The 13,159-nt window shown below is 39.8% G+C and overlaps 2 protein-coding genes across 2 annotated transcripts in view; both read right to left on the bottom strand.

The window, feature by feature from the left end:
* LOC131941981 (uncharacterized) overlaps positions 1 to 7,094 on the bottom strand; it is a 46,616-nt gene extending 39,522 nt beyond the window's left edge. Inside the window, exon 1 of the mRNA XM_059301620.1 lies at positions 7,039 to 7,094. The gene's annotated coding sequence lies outside the window, so the exon portion shown is untranslated. The remainder of the gene's footprint in view (positions 1 to 7,038) is intronic.
* The window catches only part of LOC131941986 (uncharacterized), a 130,693-nt gene that overhangs the window by 76,644 nt on the left and 40,890 nt on the right, over positions 1 to 13,159 (bottom strand). The gene's annotated exons all lie outside the window — the stretch shown is intronic.

The following is a 13,159-nucleotide window of genomic DNA, read 5'->3' as shown; positions in this document are numbered from 1 at the left end:
ATATAGAGTCAGTGTTTTTTGTATGAAACATGATGAAATATTGGAAATGTGAAATTGAAGGGAATGTTGGATGTGTGAAATACGTGGAAAATTTTTGATATGTGAAACACAGGACCATGATGGTTTGTGAAAAAAAAAAAAAACAGTGTGTTAGATATCAGTAAATAATAACAAAAAATTAAGGAAAAATGAAACAAATACAAAGTTATTTGGGAATGTTGTTAAATATATTTTAAAATACATGCTATATGATATTTCGAATATATTTGATTAGTTCATTTTTTACTCCCGGAAATTATATCATGTTTTAAAGCAAAAAGGCGATTTGAAAATAACACATTACCCCTCCAATATGCCTTGGAGGAATCTATATCCTTATCTTTATCCTTGATGCATTTATTTATACGAGCCGACCCGCGGTGTATCGTACGCCGCTATTTAGTTGTTTTTTCTACTTTTCAGTAATTCATAGTTTGTGAATTCGACAGTACCAATTCTGCCACTGAAAATGTTTGCTTTAAAACACTAAACCCCAATTCCCCCGCCCCCCCCCCCCCCCCCCCGTGAAAGCAGAAAGCAGCCTCCTCTTAGTTACCTCCTCTAAGTTTAAAATAGTTTCAAACTGAATTATCTGCCCCTAATAGCCGTCACCAAACTAAACATTTAGCGTGAACTACAACTCACCTGACCATGTGAGGGGGGGGGGGGGGGGGGTGGTGGTAGCGATAGAGAGGAAGAGAGGGGACTGCAAGGCGCGCGCTTGCTGCTTGTTTTCTAACGGCTCCCAGAAGAGAATTATATATATAGATTTAACACTGCCCGCCCAGGGGCGTACCGTCCCCCTTCACCCGACATGTCATGGCGTTTTTCGATCACTTTTATAATAGATCAGTGTCTTACCCCGGCCCCCCCCCCCCCCTTTCCCCGAAGAACGTCTACCGCCATCCCCCACCCGTACGAAATAGAATTTATATAGAAAATATATACTGTTACCAGTCCGCCCCCCTCCCCCTCGCGCCGGAAATGTATTTAGTCCGCCCCACCCCCGGAAAATTGGAAAATTCTGGAAAAAGTCTGAAAGAAACACTGGTTCAGAATCAGTTATCTGTTGGTGATATGAGAATGAGACTTTATTTCTGTGAGTTTGTCAAAAGGATTGGATTAAAAATGAACTCTAAAACAACTTGCTTTGTCAGCGTGTTCTAAATCAAAATCAGACCCATCTCTGTTCAATCGATTTTTGTTTTCGACTCACCTTATATAGTATACTAATATTTTGTCTACTCTTCTTCTTCGTTTTTAATAATAATGTTGGAAGGGATTTCCTCCAACACATTAATTATCATGTGTTAATTTTATACGCTATGTAGGCCTTTGACTCCGGATTCAACATGTTTTTTTTCTTCTATAGAACTTGCTACCCTAGTTTTTATTTTTAATCACAAAGAACTAACTTTGAAATAAAGAAAGAATTGCTAAGACTTGAATCTTTCAAGCTTTCGGTGGTGTATTTGATCGATTGAACTAAAACTTATATAAAATAAAAGGAGGGACATTAATTTAAAAGTCTTGCTTGTCAATTAAAATATAATTAATTTAATAGAATTGAAAGACACTTTAATCATTTTGTCATAATGCTAGAGAAAACATTTTATCCAACTTATAAGTATAACAAACTATGATTTTATTTATAAAAATGAATTTAATTTTTTAATTTGTAATAGACATTTTTATATCGATAACAAAATATACGTTGCCTCCCTTTGATTTTGCTGCTTAATTCCCTTCTTGTTGCAAGGCAAGTGATTAATATTTTTATTGCCATGTTTAAAAAGGGGCGAACGGTAATAGTTAGGTTGGAATCGTGCCCTCTGGTTTATAGATTTTACGTTTATGCCCAAAAGAAACACGTGGCAGATGAGGTAGAGTTCATTGACTTTCGGTATACCGTGCAGTGGGATAATGTGGTCAGCATTATGACCAGCCACCTTTGCCTTCCCTAATATGGGGTGGGTACCCATTTGGGCTGGGTGGGTTCAGCCATGTTCTACTGACTTGAGCTCGAATTCGAACTCGAGACTTTTGGGTTAGAAGCCTAGCGCTAGGCCCCGTCCCTCTCTCTGGTATATAATGGTACATAATTAGTAAACAAAAATACAACAATCATCTTACCAGTACAGTATCTTTATTGTTTTTATTTTATGCTTGAGACTTTATGAAAGATCCTTTGTAGCGTAACGTCTTCTACTTGTCTGAATCCATTGAGCAGTTTTGACTGTTGGAACTTAGTTCCGCATTACTGAATTGTACTGTAATTTTGTTCAAGTTTTTACTTAACATGCTGTCTTGTTCTATTGTTTGTCGTGCTTTCATATGTCGTTATTGATCGAAACGGGCGAGCAAAGTTTCGATCACTTCTAACGGACCTATTTCTTTGAAACATGCAACATGTGTCAAGTACCTAACTCACGTTAGGGAAACTAAAGGTGGCGGGGCATAGTGCTGACCACACTATCCCTTAATACGCCAAGGTCACAGAAACAGGGGAAGTCTATTTCACTTGCCCGTTTTGGCATTGAAAAAAAAAATTCATGAAAAACGTTTTAATAACAAGTTTTTATGTAATAATGCCCTAAAAAGTATAAAATAAATTAAACACTACTAATTAAATTACTATAAAGAAACGCGTGGGCCACTGTAGAATCTATTGGATACCTTTACTAATATTTAGGAAGAGACCTACGCTTTTCTTTATAGTAATTTAAATGGTAGTGTATAATTTATTTTCTACCTTTTAGTGCATTATATTACATAAAAGCTTGTTATTAAAACGTTTTTTATGAATATTTTTTTTAGACATATCCACCAGTGATAGGCTAACCTTAAGGTACTAATATATATATATATTCCTTATCACACCACAGAAATGTATATCTTAAAAAAGTGATGTCGCAAAATCTCCCCCAATTAAATTTGCTTGTGAGTAAAAAAAATATATTGAAGAAGCCATTCTTTTCATGCCGGCAGGAGGGTCAAAAAATTGTCCATGATTTGTAACATACGTGAAAAAATTGGATGAAAATCTTATTTTTATGATCATTCATTACTTGTAGTTAACAGGGAGATCTGTGATCAGACCTGATTGGGATGCCAGCCAGGATGTCTAGATCTGATTTGAGGTCAGGTCTCTGAGATTTTTTTTCTTTACTAGCATCTGGCCCGGTGTTTTTCTACGGGTCAACTAATAGGCCGATTATTCTGGGTTTTTTTTTAGACGTGGATTTTGTTACAGTAACAGGGTATGCGAAGTTACAAGTGGAGATGATGTTTGTATTAGCGAGTTCTTTTGCTGGGTGTCTAGTGGGTCCGCATGGCGGAACGGTGACGCTCATGTTTATTAATCTGTAGCTCCCGAGTTTGAATCCGCGGGTAGATACGATAGCTTGGGACAGCAACCGACATAGGAGAGGGAAACACAAAATAAACAACTGCTGCCTTGTAGGTTTTCTTGTTTAGACTAAGGCTGTGGAAGCAAATCCAAAAAGAAAAGCAGGCAGAAATCGGAGTCAACAGCCTAAATGGCACATAACAGACTACACGTATAATTAACTGTGTTGGAGGAAATCCCGCCCAACATTACAAATTAAGGACGAAGAAGAAGAATCTGGAACTTTTCCTATAGCCGTACCTCTAAAGTATAATAACGTTTAAAAACATTAAAACATAGTTAAGGTTTAGCTTAGGATTAAAGTAATATTATCGCTAAAACCATCGATTTAACAATGGTGGTACAGCTTTTGTAAACGTGCCTTTACAACAATGTTTATTGCTAATTTTAAATAGACTCGTTCCTCTGATTTAAGAATGTTTCGTACAGCCAATTCATGAGATAAAGTTCCATCTATTGAACTCAATTTCAGAGAAAAGTTTCTATTTTCGTTTTTGTCAATTCCTTTTCCTAATTATGACAAAAAAACGTGAAAAAGAGACAAAAAACGGTTTCAATTATAACAAGCTCATTACGCCGTATATATTCCTATTAAATTAACGAGAATACAGGCGCGTCATTACGTTTTTTAAAAAGTTGGGCGCTTTAAAGTACTAGCGTACCACGGGAGCTAAACACTTCGGCTCCTAATCAAGCGGTCATCGTTACCGCCCCTTTTTTAACACCCGATATCAGGGTTTTGATTTAATTAAAATTTTTGCTAAATTGGTGATCTATGACGTCACGTTTTTCGGTCTACCTTTTCAATTGCAAGTAGACTAAAAAAACTGTATCCGCTTGCCATTACCCAACCCAGACGAATTACTTTTCTCAAAGGTGATTTATGGGTGTATGGATATCCATTTAATGGGTGATTTGAGATCAAGAACGCCCATTACACGTAAAGGATATTACAGCGTAAGGTTACAACAGGAAACATTAGGTTTCAACACTTGGTTATGGTTGATTCGCGTATGGACATGATGGACTTTTTATATGGATAAAATGGATTCATAATCTACTACTTTATGGGTACATTGGATTGAGATATGGACTGAGTGACTTCGTGTATGGATATAAAATGATATAATAATATAATGGATAGAGTGTATTCATGCAGAGATATAGTCTACTACTTTAAGTGTACATTGGATTCATGTATGGGCTGAGTGACTTCCAGTGTTTCTTCCAGACTTTTTTTCTCCCGGGGAGGGGGGCACTTGAAATTTTCGGGGGGGGGGGGGGGGTAGACTTTCATCGGGGGGGGGGGGCGGACACTGCACTGTTAAAAGTATATATTATATATATATATATATATATATATATATATATATATATATATATATATATATCATTTCGTTCGGGCGGGAGGGGGGGGGGGGGCGGTAGACTTTTTTTCGGGGGGGGGGGGGGGCTCCGCCCTCCCGAAGAGATCCCTGGAAGAAACTCTGGTGACTTCATGTATTGATATATAATAATACAATGGATAGAATGGATTCATGCAGCGATATAGTATATTACTTTATGGGTACATTGTATCCATGTATAGACTGAGTAGCTTCATGTATGGATATATAATAATATAGTGGATAGAGTGGATGTATGCATGTACAGGATATAGTACGGATTAATCTATGGTTAGAATGGATATAATATGTAAGTATGTATAGAGTACATTTATTTAAGGATCTAGTAGATTCATTTATGGATAGAATGGATTAATCTGTGGATAGAGTTGATTCATGTATGGATATAATAGTGGATTATGTAGCATGGATTTGATGAAGAGGTAGGATCAAACTTGCTGAGATTTGACAATACGATACACTGGCAAGAAAAAAAAATATACATCGCATGAATAAATATTTCTTGATGTCCATCACCCCCCCCGCCCCCCTCTTTCAGCAAAATTCTAGAATAAATATTGTGTGTACATGCCGCACTCCCTAGACTCCCCTCCCCCACCCCACACACATCGGATGTCTAAAATATCCCGATGAGGGATAGAGAAATGATGTTGGCAGGTTAACATTTGGTGGTGCTGATAGGTCAGTCTGACCCGATGGTGTTGTCTATACTTACATGGTAACACAATCCTAGCACAAACATTACTAAACGATAGCAACCATAAATCAACCCTTACTCAACCATAACTCAACCATAACTCTAGCATTACTTAAAAATAGAAACCCTAACTCAACCCAAACTCAACCATAACTCTAACATTACTTAAAAACCTGATGTTCTTCCAGTAATCTCTTGAGGGCAGAAGAATGTCTACCGCCCCCGAACAAAATGGAATTTATATAGAAAATATATACTTTTAGCAGTGTCCGCCCCCCCCCCCCATCCCTCCGAAAATTTCAAGTAACCATCCCCCCCCCCCCCAAGGAGAAAAAAAATTCTGGAAGAAACACTGTTAAAAACTAGCAGCCCTAACTCAACCCTAATACTAACATTACCTAATACTAGCAACCCTAAACTTAACTCTAAAACTAACATAAACCTAACACCAGCAACCCTAACTCAACCCTAATACTAACATTACCTAATACTAGCAACCCTAAACTTAACTCTAAAACTAACATAAACCTAACACCAGCAACCCTAACTCAACCCTAATACTAACATTACCTAATACTAGCAACCCTAAACTTAACTCTAAAACTAACATAAACCTAACACCAGCAACCCTAACTCAACCCTAATACTAACATTACCTAATACTAGCAACCCTAAACTTAACTCTAAAACTAACATAAACCTAACACCAGCAACCCTAACTCAACCCTAAAACTAACATTACCGAACACTAGCAACCCTAACTTAACCCATACTTAACCCAGCCCAATCCTAACTTTACCCCACCTCAACCCAATCTCGACCATAACCCCCACTTTACCATAACCACAACTGAACTCTCAATAAACCCCAACATTCACTGCTAGCAGTAAGACGCAAACAGAGTCAGTGGCGTCACTAGGCGGGGCGCGGGGTGCGGTCCGCAACGGAAGCCACCGTGCCGAGTGACACCCGACCTAGTGACGTCACTGACCAGCACTGACCAGAGACCATTTAATACATCACGTGACCGGATGACGCAATATGATTTACACTGAACAGTTGATCGGGCCGTTTTGTTTGGGACCGTTTTGTCAAGGGCCGTTTTGTCGTGGCCACTTTGAAGCTGCAAGACCAGGAGTCATTTTTTTCTGTATTCCACCATGGCACATTTGTAGGTGTGGGGACGGAGTGGTCTAGCGGTAGAGAGCTGGACTGCTAGCCCTTAAGTCTCGAGTTCGAAGTCCACCGAACTCTGATGGGTACCTAACTCACGTTAGGGAAAGTAAAGGCGGCTGGGCATAGTGCTGACTACACTATCTCTTCATATGCCGAGGTCACAGACCTATAGACCTATATTGTCATTTCGAATCATAACCATAACTACTATCTTAACACACTCTGGGTCCCGCAAACTTATATACGGTATAAGTTTACATTGTTGTATATATGTAACACAAATAATGCAAAATTGGAGAAGTAATTCATACCTTAATGATTTCCGGACGTAACAAATATATTCCGGGTGTTCGGTTTGCTGGAAGTCATCAAACTGGTAGAGAGAAAAAAGAAAAATATGGAACGTGTACGGAAACTGATGCAAGTTTATAAGATAGAATGTTGGAGTAAACAAAAAGAGATAATTAGCCACACGGATTTAGAGCTGATGGATTTAGCTTATCTCGCGAGGCTATAAATAGAGCAAGTTTAAAAACAGGGGAGACGATTAGCTTTGTTGTGGTGTTAGCCTGGCTCATTAGTGGGTGGCGGTTGTGTGAGGAGTTTGGGGTAGAGAGGGCAGAAAAGGTGCTGGATGGTGTGACAGATGCTGGACAGGTGTGATAGATGCTGGATGTGTGTGATAGATGCTGGATGGATGTGATAGATGATGGATGGAAGTGATAGATGATGGATAGGTGTGATAAATGATGGATGGGTGTGATAAATGATGGATGGGTGTGATAGATGATGGATGGGTGTGATAGATGATGGATGGGTGTGATAGATGATGGATGGAAGTGATAGATGATGGATAGGTGTGATAAATGATGGATGGGTGTGATAAATGATGGATGGGTGTGATAGATGATGGATGGGTGTGATAGATGATGGATGGGTGTGATAGATGATGGATGGGTGTGATAGATGATGGATGGGTGTGATATATGATGGATGGGTGTGATAGATGATGGATGGGTGTGATAGATGATGGATGGAAGTGACACACGATAGGTTGGCGGGATTGGAACTGTGATAAGTGTAACAGATGCTGGATGAGTGAGACAGATGTTGGATGAGTGTAACAGATGATGGATGAGTGTGACAGACACTGGATGAGTGTGACATATGCTGGATGGGTGTGACAGATGTTGGATGGGTATAGCAGATGCTGGATGGGTGTGATCAATGATGGACGGGTGTGACAGACGATAGGTTGGCGGGATTGGAACTGTGATAAGTGTAACAGATGCTTGATGGGTGTGACAGATGCTAGATGAGTGTGACAGATGCTGGATGGGTATAGCAGATGCTGGATAGGTGTGACAGATGCTGGATGGGTATGGCAGATAAAGGATTGGTGTGACAGATATTGGATAAATGTGACAGATGTTGGATAGTCGAGACATATGCTGGATGGATGTGACAGATGCTGGATGGGTATGACAGATGATGGATGAGTGTGACAGATGCTGGTTGGGTATAGCAGATGCTGTATGAGTGTGACAGATGCTGTATGAGTGTGACAGATGATGGATGGGTGTGACAGATGATGGACGTGTGGGCAAGACCATCACGACCAGGTATCTTTTAATCATCGCCAACAAGATAGGCCTACACCATAGACACATTAACCAGATTATCGCGATTATCTCATTATAGACGCTCGATACTTTTACAGTCTTCTTAATTGGTATTTTTTTATAATAAATAAATCCGCATCGAAAGCAAGATGGATTTGTGATTTTAATCTTTAAATCTTTTTTGTAAAAAATATTAGTATAAATAAAACTGAAAATTTAATATTCCAGGACATGGTAAGATTTGCTTCTAAAATTTCGAGCGAGTTAAGGATGCCGAATAGAGAAGGACCTCTTGCTTGCTATTCGTTAAGTCATCACTACATCACTTCAGAGCCGGACTAACAAGACCTTGGGTTTGGCATTTCTTCGAAAGGGGAGGAAGGAGGGGCTGTTGTTGGGAAGAAGCAAAAACCAACGGAAACAAACTGGTCATACCGGCCATCAAACACAGACTCTCGTCATAATCTCGTTACTGTCTACAGTATCTTGGCTTATGAGAAAAGCTCACGATGAAGACGCACCTTTCAAAGAAAAGAAATATTTTTAGTCTGTGTTTGTTTATATACCGGCCTTCATGTACTAATTACGTCAAAAGTATAGAAAAAAAACTTCATAACAAAAACAAAAACAACCAGTTCGATTTTTTTCCAAGATACTAACGAAAGAAATATAATTAAACGCGTTTTATTTTTAAATAACGAGGACACCTCACAATATAAGAAATAATGTGTCCATTTTTAAGTACAATTATAATCTTGAATATTCCTAAATCTCCCCCACCCCAACCTCCCCAAGCTCCTTCCTCTCACCCCCCTGGCATCTATGAATTAGCGGTGCTGTTTAGATATATTTTAACGACCGAGACAGGGGAATAGGGGAGAGAAGGGGTGAAACGGGGCGGGGATGGTAATTGAATTGCACAAAAAAAAGTGGAAATTTAATTACACAAACAGTGATGTCATTTCCAGAAGGTTCTAATCCGTTTCTAGCGTTAAAAAACATTTGAAAGTGGCTTAATTTTATGGCGCTAGACGCTGGGACTACAAAATGGCTGTGGTTTAGACGGAGAATGTGTCCGGAAATTGGAGAAATGAGTGTTTGTGTGTTCAGGAAATGGTAAGACCGAAGTTTGTGTGTTGAGAAATAGGTTAGACCGAAGTTTGTGGGTTCATAAAATTCTAAGACGAGTGTTTGTGTTTCTTGAAAATTATGAGCCGAATGTGTATGTGTTCAGAAAATGGTGAGATAAGTCTTAGCGTGTCTAACAAAAGGTGACACTGCTTATCCAAAATGGTGAGACGTGTTTGCGTGTATGCGTAACAACAAGAGGCATGAGAGTTAAATTACACACACACGCACACACGCACAACCCCCCCCCCCCACACACACACACATACATACAGACACACACACATACAATGAGACCCCAAAACCCCTACACCTTGCGTAACAGCAAGAGGCATGAAAGTTAAATCACACTCACTCACATACACACACACATTCACACACGTACAAACTCACTTACACACACATACAGACACACACACACATTCAGACACACACACATACAATAAGACCTCCAAAAGCCTACACCCGTGGATGTATCAAACCTCACGGCCCTCTAGCCATTCTAACCCTCGATCTACTCCTCCTCGACTGTTGCCTCCCTCATGACGCGAGTTCCTGGTGAGTAAGGTTTCACCCGCCTGATGACGGGGGTCCTACACTGCCGTGGTTTATCGTCTGCATCAGGGAAATCCCGCGCAGACCAATCAGGCCCCGACCTATTGTTTAATTAACGCCTTGCACGCGATAATTTCATTATGTATGGCGGACTGGCGGTAATTTGATCTAGGTAAAGTTTGAGAAAGAGAGAAGTAAAATTAGTGTGAGATAACTTGCGAGTGGGTGGTTTGTGAGTGTGGGTGTATGTGTAGATGTCGTGTGTGAATGTGTGTGAGTATGGGTTCACAGAAAAATCCGCAAACTGAAAATTGCGCAACCAGAAAAAATACGAAAACTAAATATACTAATTACTTTCTTCTTCTTCTTCTTCGTTCTTAACTTTAGCGTTGGAAGGGATACCCTCCAACACAATTAAGTAGATTCTATACTGGTTATGCGCCATCGAGGCCTTTTGACTCCGATTTCAGCCTGCTTTTCTTTGTGGATTTGCTCCCATACAGTTTGTCTTCTTAAAGGCAGCAGTTGTTTGATTTTGGAGTTGTCTCTCCTAGAAGAGTTGCTGTCCCCAGCTAACGAGCCTCATCTGCCCGAGGGTTCGAACTCGAGACTTTTCGGTCGGTTTAGTAACCATGAGCGTTACCGACTCAACTACACCGACCCTACAATCACTTTAATTTTGTCATATTTCGTGAAAATATGTTTTATTATGTTGCAGTGTACATGTAGTTACTCTTTGTTAATATCTATAAATGCTCTATTTAAAAAAACAAAAACGCCTTAGCGCACTTTTTTGTGCGCAGTTTTCCGTTGCGCATCTTTCCTGTCACCTTGAGTTTGTGTATGACCGATGTGAGTGAAGCTCGCGTGTTTAAGTATATTGGAGTTGGGTGCTTGCGGATAAATGTGTATTTAAAAGTGTTCAAATGAATGAAGGTATGACGTAATGAATATAATTTGCTAATGTATATCATTGTTGTGTTTGTATGAATGTGTGTCTTTGAAAAAGATCATTAGCGAGTATGAATGTTGTCGCATGTGTGTGTGAGTATGTATGAGTGCGCTTGTGTTTATGTAACAAAAAACGATTTACGTTAGAGAGTTTAAAATTTTGAAGTAAAAAAAAAACGCGAATATCATTTTTGACAGAGCGCTACTTCAAAACGTGTCAGTCTCGTTTTGGACGTGACGGGCTCCAACACAGACGAGAACACTTGTTCTGATGACGTCATCAGAAGTGGGGCTCCACGTGAACGATATTTACTGAACTCTCGACGCGGCGTAAAGACAAGAAACAAGATAGGAACAATTTTTTTTCTTTCAACCAAGATGCGACGCGGACATTGGAACGAAAGGAGAACGGTGTGTGTGCGTGTGTGTGAATGTGTCTGTGTGTGAGGGGGAGGGTGGGGGGTCTTTTTCTCTCATTTGTAAGGGTGAGGTTCCTTAGGGGACTTAAGCTGTCGACTGATCTTAAGAAATCATGTGGTCCCTGGAAGTGGTGTCATCTTAAGGTCGTGATATCTTAGACTCACGTGATCTTTGAGTCATGTGATTTTAAAGTCATGGTATGTTAAAGTCATGAGATCTTTCAGTCTCATAAAATAATAGTCAGTATATATTTAAGTCATGTGATCTTCTCCTAATCTCCAAGCTTTCAATACGTATTATTCATCCTCGTGAAATCTGATTTGATGGAGCGGATAATTATTGTTTAAAAACTCCCCCTTATAGCGGTGTCATCTTAAACTCTCGTTCATTAGCACCAATCAACAGTAGCACCAGTCAACAGTAGCACCAGTCAACAGTAGCACCAGTCAACAGTAGCACCAGCCAACAGTAGCACCAGCCAACAGTAGCACCAGCCAACAGTAGCACCAGTCAACAGTAGCACAAGTCAACAGTAGCACCAGCCAACAGTAGCACCAGCCAACAGTAGCACAAGTCAACAGTAGCACCAGCCAACAGTAGCATCAAGTAATGATTAATAAATTAACACAAGGACCAAATAACACTATCACCAAATAACACTATCACCAAATGACACTAGCATCAAATAACACAAGTACCAAACGACATCAGCACCAAATGACACTAGCACCAAATGACAATATCACCAAATGACACTTGCAGCAAATGACACGAGCACCATTTGACATCTGCACCAAACGACACCAGCACTAAATGGCACTAAATGTAGCACAAACAACATCCCTACCACACGAATCGTCTACCACTATCCCCCCCCCCCCCCCCCTTCACAGTAGTGTCCACGCTAGCTCTACACGTTTGTCTTCATTCATCTAAAATGTATTACCGAACTGTTGAGGTCTTTTGTTTTCAAATGTCATGAGTAAATTTTTTATTAAGCCGTATAATGTTTATTGCAATGCTTTTGTTAGTACATGAAATAGTATGTTTAACTCTATTAGACTTTGTACGTATAACTGTATATTAAATTGTATTTCAGAGCTAACTATCCTACCAGGAAAGACGAAAATCCGTGATATTATTCAGTTGTGAAAGTAAAGTTTCCCTTTCAATCCTGACCTTCTATGGGGCGAGTGAAGTAGAGTTCACTTGTTTCTGTGACCTCGGCATATGAAGAGATTGTGTGGTCAGCACTATGCCCAGCCGCTTTTACTTTCCCTAACTTGAGTTAGGTACCTATCAGAGTTGGGTGGACTCAGAGACGGTCTACTGAATTGAACACGGATTCGAACTCGAGACTTACGGGTTAGCAGTCCAGCTCTCTAACGCTAGACCACTCCGTCAGTTGTACTTGCTGTAAATTGTCTTAAATCATTTTTCATCAACTGACAAATTACACAACCGAACCTTATTCCCCATTTTCAAATACCCTCTTGTCTAAAACACTTCTTTAGTTCATACACAAGACATTAGTGGAACTCGAATAACCTCTTTAATACAGTGGCGTCGCTAGGGCGGGTGTTACCCGATGCGGTAGCTCATGGTGTCACTCCCCCCTTTTGTTACTTTATAAATTTTACAACTTAAAGCTTTAAAATGTTCACATTTAACACTGACGCTGGATGTAGCATTGTTTTCTCTATAGTTTGCATGTTTACGTCATGGTGTCACCCCTCCCCCACACTTGTGGGAGTCG

This window comes from Physella acuta, unplaced genomic scaffold, assembly GCF_028476545.2.
Source record: "Physella acuta isolate Inbredline_101_S28 unplaced genomic scaffold, ASM2847654v3 ptg000379l, whole genome shotgun sequence".
NCBI classification, from domain to species: Eukaryota; Metazoa; Mollusca; class Gastropoda; family Physidae; genus Physella; species Physella acuta.
The sequence above is the reverse complement of the archived record's forward strand: the minus strand, read 5'-3'. Positions and strand labels throughout refer to the sequence as shown.